Here is a 13664-nt window from a genome sequence, read left to right on the forward strand (position 1 = left end):
TTAGTTTTCATCAGGGAAAAAAGGTAGTCGACGCCTAGTTTTGGTCGATGAAATTAACACTGTCTCAAACTTTATTTTATTTTATATCAAGGACCCTATAGTAAAACAGACCCGAGTTGGCACTGTACTTGTTGTGCCCTTTTTTTCAGCAATGGCGGCTGGTGGATTTTCCTCCAGCCTTTCCCACGGGTAGTAGTGCTACACGAAAAAAGTCAAACATATGTCAAACATCGCCGATCTACAAGCCCACCTCGTCGAAGCATAACTCGGCATAGACATAACGGGCATAGAACGCAAAGCACCAGGGAAATGTGGTGGAATGAGCTGCAGCAGTCAGTGCAGTTCTATGTGTATAGAGAGTATACATATCTATGCGCTGGGCGCTCCAAAACTGTACCCACGGCGGCCCCGTTCACGGGCATTGAAGAGTGAACTGCGCACGTGCAAAGCTTAACATGGCGAGTCAATGGTAAAGATTTGGGCGCCCAAGTTTAGACAACGTAGAACGGTTTGTATCTACACTTTATGGCAGATTACTCATTTTACTCACTGGTCATTAACTACGTATATAATATTTACCTTGTTGGTCTGATCATTAAAAAACATATATAGAATATATTTTAAAGTAATAAAAGCTTAATTTTTTTAAAGGACCACTTCACCCATTTTCAGCCTATCATCGTATAATTGCTCATCACTAATGCTCATCATAATATGGCACCATTTTGTCTACTCAGTCTGTGTCTCGGAGGATTGACAGTTCAGAAACCCGCCTACCAGTGACATCATCGATGGGGGGGAATCCAATACACATTAATGTACATTTCTACATTAAATGGTTTAAAAATATATATTCAGATTTGTGTATTTACATTGTGACACATAGGTCAGTGCAAGCAAAACTATACAGTAAAAACTGTATGTACAGTAGTGTGTTACATTAGATGGCACGTACACGCAATAACTGAGAAGGCTTTTTTTATATCTCCGTATCTCTAATTATTGATTTTGTAATTTAACGCTCTACTTGATCACACTACAGCGTCACACAAAAGCATCAAAAGTAGCAGATCTACAAGCTCGAAACCCAATCCATAACCCTAGAAGCTTTGCCAGAAAACATTGATTGAATTTGCAGCCTTAGGGCACGCTCCCTCCGCACTTTTTTCTTTTTTTTTTTACCTCTGAGGCGAAATCTGCCAATGCTTTGTCAATGCAAATGCATGGATTCATGATCTTGCGCATTTTTTCCAATAATCCACGCATTTGCATTGACAAAGCATTGGCAGATTCCACCCCAGAGGTAAAATAAAAGTGCGGTGGGGCCGTGCCCTTAAAGAAGTAGTTCACCCAAAATGTTCTATCAATTACACACCCCATGAAGCCGGCTTCATGGTGTGTGATTGATAGAAAAGTATGTGATGTTTTGGGTGAACTACTCCTTTAATCATCACAAAAGGCTTCACATTCAAACATAAATATAAAATAAAATATCTGCTAAAACCGATGTATTATTTTTGATATCGGTTTGATACAATATTGCATTTCTAAGGCAGGTATTGCCGATGCTGATATGATGACAGAGTAATCATCCCTAGTTTACATCACTCTGTTGTAAATACATACATACCTTGTGATGTGGCCTTTAATGTCCACTAGATGGCGTCATTAACCACCAGATATAGAGGTGGGGGTGCAGTGGTAGAGAGAGGAGGGAGGAAAACACAGTGAGACAAATACTGACTTCATACAACTTACACAATATGAATGTACAAATATTGGAGAATATCATTCAACAGAATGTGTGGACAGTGGTGTAAAGTAACTAAGTACACTTACTCAAGTACTGCACTTAAGTAAAACAATTAGGTATTTTTACTTTACTAGAGTATTTCCAGTTTTCAGTACTTTTAATTCTACTACACTACATCTCAGAGGCAAATATTGTGCTTTTACTCCTCTACAATTATTTGACAAGATTAGTTACTAGTTACTTTGTAGATTTTGATTATTATTACAAAACATACTGTACATCAACCACTTCAGCCCTATATACATTTTGGCCATTTGAAAATAGCCGATCTACAAGCTCACAATGTGTCGCGATGCGACGCATTGTGAGCTTGTAGATCTGCTATTTTCAAATTATTTTTATACATTTGAAAACTTGTGAAATGGGACATTCTGCATAATTAGTACTTTCTACTTTGGTACTTTAAGTACATTTTGAAACCAGTACTTTCGTACTTTTACTACAAGCTCACAACGTGACGCGTAGTGAACTGTTGTTCATGAGCTTGTTGAATCTTGCATCTAAACTACCCCATACAGTTACAATAAAACACTGAAGATAACTCTCTAAAGCACTCCGGGCGTGCTACTCATATGCTGGGTTGACGGTGGCCAGGATCAATCCCATGACCTTGTGGTTCCAAAGGCAGGAGCTCTACCAACTGAACTACCTCTGACACAGGTAGCTCTAGTTCAGGGGTGGCAAACTCATTTTGGGGTGAGGGCCGGATTGGTCAAATGGTGACTTGATGGGGGCCGGAACCAGTTGCGGGCGCACATGCGCGCTCTCACGCACTCAGACACTGCTACTAACTATGCATATCACTTTTTTATATTTTTTTAATAAATGTATTAAGAAGAATAGCTACTTTAATTATTAAAAACAAACAATGCAATTTGTAATAATAATAATAATAATAATAATAAACCATTTTAAGTAGAATAATTCAATTTGAAGTGGGTGGTTAAATAATTAGATTAGAAATGCTCTGTTATATCCACCAAAAATGCAACACTTATCATAACTATAATCCATAGATCAGTTATTTAAAGAATATTTTTAGAATTATTTATTTAATATTGTGTAGTAATAATACAATATGTCTCAAACCCTTAGCATGCCATACAGTTGCAAATTAAATAAATATGATTTCAAGAAATTAAAACTAACATTGAATAGCCTAACAAAAGGCAATATAATGTCTGCAGTTCAGGCCTGGAATTTCGTCATTTTAGGGGCAAGGCCACTTGGCCTTTGGTGTTGTAATTTTGGCTATTTGCACGATTTTAAATTGTTTTAAATAATAATAGAAAAGGAACATACAAGATTTCCAACGATAATATATAGCCAATATATGGTTCTGTATCAGTATATGAGTCAGTTTTTGCAGATTTCATTCTAATTGGCTACTATGCCTGCATATGAATTTCATGGGCCTGTTGGTCACCCTGGCTTGGCGGAGATATGCCCTGTTGCGCACTTTCCGCACAGCAACAGCAGGTGAAAGCAATTGACTTAAACTGGGCTGTGTTTTGCGCGCGCGCGCGCGCACACACACACACACACACACACACACACACACACACACACACACACACACACACACACACACACACACACACACACACACACACACACACACACACACACACACACACACACACACACACACCGACACACACACAGTCAAGCGTTCACAGCTGGTGTTAATTATTACCCCGGGGTGTGGGGAGGAATGCAGCCACTCTCTACTCCTCCAAATGAGAGACGCAACTGGTATATACTTCTCCAAACAACGGTGTTTTACCGGATTTGTGATGCTGTTGAACAAGCGCTCTCTCCAGTACAGGTAGAGTTGAATGGTGATGGTCCTCTATATGTTAATGACCTTGGCTGTGGCTTCACGGCTTGTCCATTGCTCTCACATAACAAGTTTGTCCAGTATTCAACCCCCAGGCAGCCTCAGTAAGGAACTGGCGGGTGCTGGCGTTTTTTTCTGCCTTTTTTTTTTCTCTCTCGTTTTTTTTTCCATTAGAGGTAGTATTAAATGCCGTTTTTTTTAAATCACCTCGCGGGCCAGATTTGACGACGTCGCGGGCCGGAATTGGCCCGCGAAACACCAGTTTGCCACCCCTGCTCTAGTTGAATCGTGGGGTCGCTATCTTGAATCGTGGGGTCGCTATGTTCAGGCTGATCATGATTTTTTAAAATTGTTAAAAATTCAAAAAAATCTTTGATTCAGAATGCTGCTGCTCGAGTCCTTACTAATACTAAGGAAGTGGGGTATACAGGTATCACTCCAGAACATAGGGATGACCCCGGTTCCCCTGTATATCACAGAATTGATTTTAAAGTATAGACTACTACTACTGTTGGTCTATAAAGCTTTGAAAGGTTTTAGGGCCAAAAAGTACATTTGTGATCTTGTGAGATCATCATGAACCATCCAGAGGTCTCAGGTCATCTGGGACATAGGTCTGCGTTCTGTCCCCAGAATCACAACTAAACCACATGTCTGGAACAAACTCTCAGATAAGGTCTGCTAGCAACACTTAGTTATTTTAAATCATGGCAAAAAAAACACTGCCCTTTTAAAATTGTTCTTCTGCACTGGAATTTTACTCCCTTATTTCTTCTGCTTCATTTATGTTATTCCTCAATTGTAGTTTCTAGCAATCGTATTCCTCAAATCAAAAGAATGCAGAACTATGATGACCTTGGTGGAGACTTACGTTGTGTGTTTGTGAGGAAGGGATCGGCCCAGGAGGTCTTTGCTGATCTGGCGTTTAGTGATGTCTGTCGTGAACAAAACAAACACATCATTCACATGAACATGAATCACACTTTAAAAAGACTAAGAATAAATATGTTACTGTGTCATAGACACGTGATAAATATGATATGTTATTGTTCCACTTTTATATCTATATATATTCTGCAACACTTTACAGATAATATGCAATAAATTATAAGAACAGTATCCAGATTAACATGTACTGTATGCTGCTTCAACCCTGACACAAATTAAGTCAAACAAAAAGTGAAGATATTAATTTAGCTCAATAGCTGGCAACTTTTGTTGGTCAAAAATAACTTTATAATAGCCAATGTATGAAATTATACACATTATCACATGTAGAGGGCAACGGTTGATAAAAAATAATAATAATAATTTAATTGATTATAAAGAAAGATAATTTGCTCTATTGGGCATGTCTTTATAGACGAAAAACTAAAAAAGCGAAAATAGTGAAAATTGCCGATCTACAAGCTCACAGTGTGTCGCTATGTGACCGGTTGTGAGCTTGTATGACATACACAACAACGCGTGGCTAATCGTTTTGTTGACATTTAGAAAAATGTCTTCGGGAAAAGAAAAAAAACGCGCTCTCGATTATTCTCGATGCTTATTGGTAGAATAACCACGGTGAAAATGATAGAGATTATAGGGTTGGCTATTCAAAAATAGCAGATGTACAAGCATCACAGCACGTCACTTCGTGCCTCGCTGCGAGCTTGTACATCTGCTATTTTTGAACATTTAAAAAATAAAGTTGAAAGTGTTTGAAAAATGTAATTTAGAAGGCATTTGTAGAATTGGCCTCGTGGTCTTAATGAGCTAATCCAGATGCCACGAATCTGACGGTAACAACAAAAGTGTACTATAGAATTCTACTTTCTTCTACTGATTTAGTTCCATAAAAGCCAGTCTGTGACACCTACCTCTCCTGTCTCCTCAGCTCTCGTCCTCCTCTCTGTCCTCTCTCAGTGTGTTTGCTGTTAATCTGTTTGCCTGTTGGAAGATTACCGGCAGATTATTTATGACCATATGGATTTACAAGTAGCCGTGACATCAGCGGTCATCATGTGTCCCTGTGACAAGACCTGGAGACCATGGCAAATGTTTGATTTAGAAAAAGTATAATATATTAATATTAATATTAATATTACTATTATTAATAATAATAATTATAATAATAATAAATGAAGAACTATAGCAGGTGTTCATAACCATGTGGTCTGGGGACCACCAGTGGTCCTTGAGGGGGTTCCAGGTGGTCCCCAGCTAAATGATGGAGAGTTGGTAACCAAATGGACCCTTATTGTTAGATGTTTAATTCTTGTTAAACATCTGCATTACTTATTTAAATAATTGTTATTTTGATCAACGTTTGCCTGTTATCACTCCTAATGGTACCAACATCAATACAGCATGGATGGAATTGTGGAGAAAATCTTATCCAACGATAACTAAATATTTAAGTTATTTACTTATTTTGCAGTTAACCACTGTTCTTATTTTGTTCATGTACTGTATGCCTATTGTGTGATGAAAGCACCGACTATACAGGTAAGACCCAACTACATTACATTACATTACATTACATTACATTGCAGTCATTTAGCAGATGCTTTTATCCAAAGCGACTTACAATAAGTGCATTCAACATAGGTAGGGAACGAAAACTATTAATCACCAGAAGTCTTAAGTGCATTTTCTGCAAAAACAAGCAACCAAGAGTATACCTAGCGCTAAGGTAAAAGTGCAATATATCAGCTACCTATTTCCTTAAACAGATGAGACAAAATTGCAAATCAAATGAGCAAGAGCTAAAACAAATAAGTGTATCGACTAAACAAGATCCAATAAACAATACAACAATAAAACAAGCGTTCGTACAACTAGTTAACAACAAGTAGGCCAGGCAAAGAGGAAGGGTAGTGTTTCTTGAAGAGGTGGGTTTTCAGCCTGCGGCGAAAGATCGGCAGTGACGCTGCTTGTTTGTTTGTTTGTTTGGTGTTTTTAGCTGTACTTTCTTTGCTTTTTTTTGGCAAACTGTTAATTAAGTATTCAATCAATCAATCAGTCAATCAATCAAAACTCAGGAACAATGCAATAGCTGCAATAGCTGATACAGAATACTATCATCGTTACTATCATCAATGCAGAAATACTATCATTTGTATCACATTGGCATATACACTGTCATAGCACATTAGGAGTCCACATTCAGGGCTAGGTCTGTGTGTGTCTGGACATTTTATTGACCAATCATATTGTATGTCTGTAGCAAAACATTTATAATTTTGATAGAAATGTCCATCAACATGGTGTTGACTCCTGTGCTCTGTACATGACAGATGTAAAAAGTGCTGCATACCGGTTGTTCTCAAACTTATTCATATAAGGACCCCAAATTAATGTTTTGGGCCCCCCAGGTAGGCTTCCCAAAATAATACCCAAAGTTTTTTTGCAAACTGTTAATAAAGTATTCAATCAATCAATCAGTCAATCAATCAATCAATCAATCAACACTCAGGAACGATGCAAGTTGGGAACGCATGACCCACCTGGTTATGAATACCCTGTCTGTCTGTCTGTCTGTCTGTCTGTCTGTCTGTCTGTCTGTCTGTCTGTCTGTCTGTCTGTCTGTCTGTCTGTCTGTCTGTCTGTCCATGCCCATATATGAAGATTCCTGTATTTGTCTGTCTGTGTCCCTTGTATGCCAATTAATGGGTTTCTGTGTCAGACATGCATCATGACATCATATAGATCAGTGGTTCTCAAACTTTTTCATGTCAAGGACCCCCAAATTGACCCTTATTAGCCCGCGGACCCCCCTTTGAAAAGATATGGCAGGAACCCCCATAAGAGAAGATTGTTTATGGCTCTATAGCAGTGATTCTCAACCGTTTCAATTTCAAGGACCCCCAGTTTGACATGCATTAGGGCTTACAGACCCCCATTTAATGGCATTTCTATCTCTGGGACCCCAATTTATATTCTAAAATCAATGTTAATTCAACTCTGAGAGTGTACAAATGGAACCAAATGGACCCTTACGGGTCCATTTGGTTCCATTTGTACACTCTTACAGACCTACAAGTGTTACAGACCTACAATAGCAGATCTACAAGCTCACAACGTGTTGCGATGCAACGCGTTGTGAGCTTGTAGATCGGCTATTTTCAAATAGCCGAGGTATAAAATAGGGCTAAAGTGGTTAATGTGTGTTTTGTAATATCATAATTTATCTGAAAAGTAACTAAAGTTTTCAAATAATTGTAGTGGAGTAAAAGTACAAGTTTTGCCTCTGAGATGTAGTGGAGTAGAAGTAAAAGTATTGGAAATTGGAAATACTCAAGTAAAGTACAAATACACTTAGTCACTTTACACCACTGTTTGTGTGTAGTGTTGCTGTGATTCTAATGGTGTTCTATGTTCATATGTAGGAGGAGGAGGGGACCACCATGCAGGGGTGTGCCTAGAGGACGAGGCACACCTGACTCCAATCATCCTCTGGAGTATTTAAGCAGGCTGGTCAGAGCTACCCTCTAGCTCCCACACAGGAAACATTGTTTGTTTTGGATCCTTCTGAGTTTAGTTCTACCCTGTTTCTGCACTTGCACATACACTACGTTTTCATGCACATCCATACATGCACTACACTACTGATACAATTGACCATACACACCACGTTCTGATAGTATAAATGTGTTTCTTTTAGTTATCAATAAATACATTTAAGTTAATCCTGTATGTCTTCTCCCAATTTTGTCATGATTTGAGTCAGTTCATGACAATATGTGTAGATCAGTGTTTGTTTGTGGCTAATGTGACCTCCTGGAATATGCTGGGGTTCAACTAAAGTGAAATACCCCTTTAAGGGTGGGGGGGCATTAATCAGCTCCAGATCTGGCAGTAAGGAGATTAGGTCATTAATTAATTAAGACCAACGACAGAAAGCCCTGTGCCTCCTCCTCCTCATACCACACACATACACACTGCATGGTCAGCACACACACACACACACACACACACACACACACACACACACACACACACACACACACACACACACACACACACACACTGCATGGTCAGCACACTGCCACTTTAACCCAAGGAGCTTAGCAGCAGTGCTGCAAAGTAACTAAGTACATGTTTAAGGTACATTTACTTGAGTATTTGCCTTTTTTTCAATACTACTCCATTATATATCAAAGTAAAAATAAACTACGATTCTTTTTTAAACTTTAGTCACAGGTTACTTTGTAGGTTTAGATTATTATTACAAAACATACGTGCATACACCAACCAATTAAAGGACAACTTTGTTTTTTTTTACAACAAGGGTTATTTTATTAGTTTGTAATGATAATAGTTAAAAGATGAGTGTATTGCTTTCTATCATCTTTTAATGATTTAGTGATTTTTAACTGGGGGCGGGGGCATTTGATCCATTGGTAAATAGTCATGAACGCAGCCTCCAATTTCCGTGAAACTTTGTACGCACATCCCCACTAGACCAAGGATGAAATGCCACCCTACATGTTTCAAATCAGCCTTATGGTCACTCTGTAACAGGCAGATTCACGTTTTGAGCTTATACAGTGTTAAAAGCACTTTTACTTTGTGTTTTAAAACAATCGTAGGGGAGTAAAAAAGTGCAATATTTGCCTCTGAGGTGTGGTGGATCGAATAATGTAAATACCGGTAGTCAAGTAAAGATTTTTATTTTTTTTACTTGAGTACAGTAGCCTACTTGAGTAGAAGCACTTTTGACCAGCACTTCCGACGGACACTGCATGGTCAGCATGCCACCGGTTATTGGATCATAATAACGGACAGCATTATAACTGCCTCGCCTCTGCACGCACGCACACACACACACACACACACACACACACACACACACACACACACACACACACACACACACACACACACACACACACACACACACACACACACACACACACACACACACACACACACACACACACACACAATGACAGCATAGTAACTGCCAGCCCTCTGCAGACATGCACGCAGACACACAATGACAATGACACCAGGGACAATGGTCATCTGAGGTGACCGATTCACAGACTGGTGAGCAGAGTATGTATACTCATGTAAATGAAGTATATCCACATGTACAACGTACACATTGCATTGTGTTTTTAACCCCTTAGGACCTTAACCCCTTAGGCCGATTCTACAAAATGTCTTCTAAACCCTAACAGTTTTTTTTTTGTAACTGTGTGGCTACATCAGTGGCTTTTTCATGTCAAGGACCCCCAAAATGATATGTATTTGGCCAAGGACCTCCATCTCAAACTATTTTGTTCCAGGGACCCCCCCAGAAGCAAAGATTTGAGTTATAATTGTTGGCTTTAAAAATGTATATATATATATTCAAAGATTTGCGTCAATATTTGCCTCTGAGATGTAGTGGAGTAGAAGTAAAAGTACTGAAAATGCAAAAACACAAGTAAAGTAAAAATGCCTCGAACTTGTACTTAAGTACAGTACTTGAGTAAATGTAGGCTACTTAGTTACTTTAAACCACTGAGTAGTACTGGTGTAACTTTATATCATTTACTATTTAGTACCATTTAACCTGTTCAATGTTGTTGCACATTGTTGTACTTCAACACGGGTTTTGTGGATGGCACAGCTTCTAAGCACCATCAGATTAATCAGATTATCATAACGCTCGTTGTGTAGTGAATTTATAGTGTCCATGATCTACATAAATCGGATTTGCCCGTATGAATCTCCACTACATTTATAGGAAGGGAAAAAGTACATTATGAACAGTCCTAAGAGAGAAGATCCATGAGTCATTGTGTAGTGGTCTAATGTACTGACTTTCATCACAGAGGTTCCATGTTCAAATACTTGTCCTCCTATACTTCAATGTTGGAGTAGCCTACTTTGGAATTTTCAAGGCTAAAATACTAAATATCAACTCAAAAGCATTAGAAGACACCTGCTGAGGGCCCAAAGATGCCTTTGGTGCAATGGTGTGGTGTGCTTGATCGGTTGTCTCTGCTACAGACAGTTCACAGGTTTAAGTCCCGTTCCATCAAGGTACTGGAGGACCACCGCACATCTCCCCCTGTTTCCTGAGAAGTAACGGTGGGCGGTTATGTTTGAAAGCTGTCCAGCTGACTTCTTATAGAAATACATTATTATATGTTGTGCCACCGACCCCATAAGTGAAAAATGATTCCAGATTTATTCAACAAGCTGCTTGTTAACCTTTCTTCTTACATCAAAGACAACCAAAGACAGGTACCAATGGGGTTTTGATCCTAGGTTTGAAGTTACACTGGCAGCTGCACTAACCAGTTGGCTAAAGCACCAGACCCACTAGGGAGCAGACATGCAGCTAGTTGGTCATGTATACCAAGCTCATGGAAGCAATGTCATCGGGCATCCAGGTGTCAATCAACTCTAGTCTACATAGCAGGTTCTGACAGGGGGTGGGACTAAAAAAAAAAGCATGAAGGAAGACAGTCTGAGAGAGAGAGAGAGAAACAGGTGAAAACAGAGAGATTTATTAATTCAATAATTCTGGTAAGTGAAGAGCTACAGTAGGGATTAATATCAGACAGTGATGGGCATGTTTATGTGTTTGGAGCTGGGTTTTCACTCAGTATTTCTACCATAACCAGCTGACAACATGTGGCTCGTCAACTAACACAGCCTGGAGGAGAAGAGAGTGTGTTGGTGCCACTATATATGACTATATGACTATGAATTTAATACGAAGGACCTCAATGGAAACAAGACCGCAAGGACTTTTTTGAACAGATCTTTTAGACAAAGTATTTTAGATGTAACCGTGCTGTTTTACATTTTTGCATAATAACATATTCAATCAATTAATCAATCAATCAATATAACCAGCTTTTTTCAAATTCATACTGGAATTTAATTTTAAAAAGAATACTCCATAGAAGTGAGACAGTGTGTGTTCTTTGTTGTCATATAGCTTTGGTCCTACATGTACTATGTACTGTAGTCTATTTCCTCACTGACCAGTTTATGGTCTACTTTAGTACAGTCTTTAGTAAAAATAAAGTATATACTTTAGTTACTCACCAAAACAAAGACAGTTGTAGATTGTTGAAAGCCTCTCCATGGTGCGAAGCCTCTCGGAACCTCAACTTTTATGTAAAATCATTTTTTTTTGCCATAACATAAAATATGTGCACCAAATGGAGGAATTCATTTATTTATTCATAAATAATTCATTCATGTATTTATCATTTATTAGGGCAGTCATTCAGGACTTATTAAAGATACAAAATCAGCTGAGTTTGTGTTTTGTTACAGTTAGTGTGTATGCCTGGATTATTCCTCCTGAAAGACAGTTTTAACCTTTTCATCTGCAGAAGCTTTTCAGTCCATGTATGTTAATATACTGCAATGGAGGGTTCTATGTTCCCTGGGTTCTATGTTCCCCACTTACAACCTGAGACCTTGGTAAGCGAGGAACATTGAACCCAGGGAACATAGAACCAGGGGAACATGACCTCCTGCATTGAAGACCATATCGTTGCTGTCGGGCAGAAACCTTGTATACAAAAAGTAGTGAAAATAGCAGATCTACAAGCTCACAATGCATTGCGATGCAACACGTTGTGAGCTTGAAGATTGAATATTTTCACTATTTAAAATATTTTTAAATAATATTTAGAAAAGGAACAGGACATACAGCAGCAATGATATAATACCATTTAAGCTGTGGTAGATTGGCATAGATTATTTCTAAATGAGTGTGATTGATGGAAAGAAAATGTCTACCAATATAACAAACAACGTAAACAGTCCAGAGAACAGAAGGAACATTTGCAGTGAAGACTTTCACTCAAGCATTGAGGTATGGATGATTATCCATGCAGGAATGCATGCAGTCCACTAGGGGGCACTATCACACAGGAGAAACAACACACATGGGTGCGTTCGGAAATTACGCACCGGAGCACACTCGCCTATTAGTTTGTATTGGCCAGTGCGCTCACTGCCGCTCAGTGCTGTATTTTCGAACGCACCCAGTGTGTAGAGCAGAGATGAGCTCTGATCAATCAGCTGTGATAATTATATGAATGAATGAAGAGAAGAGAAGAGAAGAGAAGAGAAGAGACAAGCGGAGAGGAGAGGAGATGAGCTGTTATAAAACTGTGTTTTTTTATGTTTTAATGTTTGTGATGCAGCTTCATGGTTTGTTTACCTTCAATACTTTTAACAAACAAACACAGTATCTTGGAACATATAGCCTACAGTGATTGATTGACAGCCATCGTGTCAGACAGGTAAAGTTCCCCACACTTCTGCAACTATAGGTTTGTTTTGATAGTCTGCTGACTTACCTACACATGTAAACACAGTCACAGTATCATATCCTACACATGTAAACACAGTCATACAGTATCATATCCTACACATGTAAACACAGTCACAGTATCACATCCTACACATGTAAACACAGTCACAGTATCATATCCTACACATGTAAACACAGTCACAGTATCACATCCTACACATGTAAACACAGTTATACAGTATCACATCCTACACATGTAAACACAGTCACAGTATCACATCCTACACATGTAAACACAGTCATACAGTATCATATCCTACACATGTAAACACAGTCACAGTATCACATCCTACACATGTAAACACAGTCATACAGTATCATATCCTACACATGTAAACACAGTCACAGTATCACATCCTACACATGTAAACACAGTCACAGTATCATATCCTACACATGTAAACACAGTCACAGTATCATATCCTACACATGTAAACACAGTTATACAGTATCACATCCTACACATGTAAACACAGTCATACAGTATCATATCCTACACATGTAAACACAGTCACAGTATCATATCCTACACATGTAAACACAGTCATACAGTATCACATCCTACACATGTAAACACAGTCATACAGTATCATATCCTACACATGTAAACACAGTCACAGTATCATATCCTACACATGTAAACACAGTCACAGTATCATATCCTACACATGTAAACACAGTCACAGTAT

This window comes from Gymnoscopelus microlampas (genome assembly GCF_963454915.1).
Source record: "Gymnoscopelus microlampas genome assembly, chromosome: 14".
Classification (NCBI taxonomy): domain Eukaryota; kingdom Metazoa; phylum Chordata; class Actinopteri; order Myctophiformes; family Myctophidae; genus Gymnoscopelus; species Gymnoscopelus microlampas.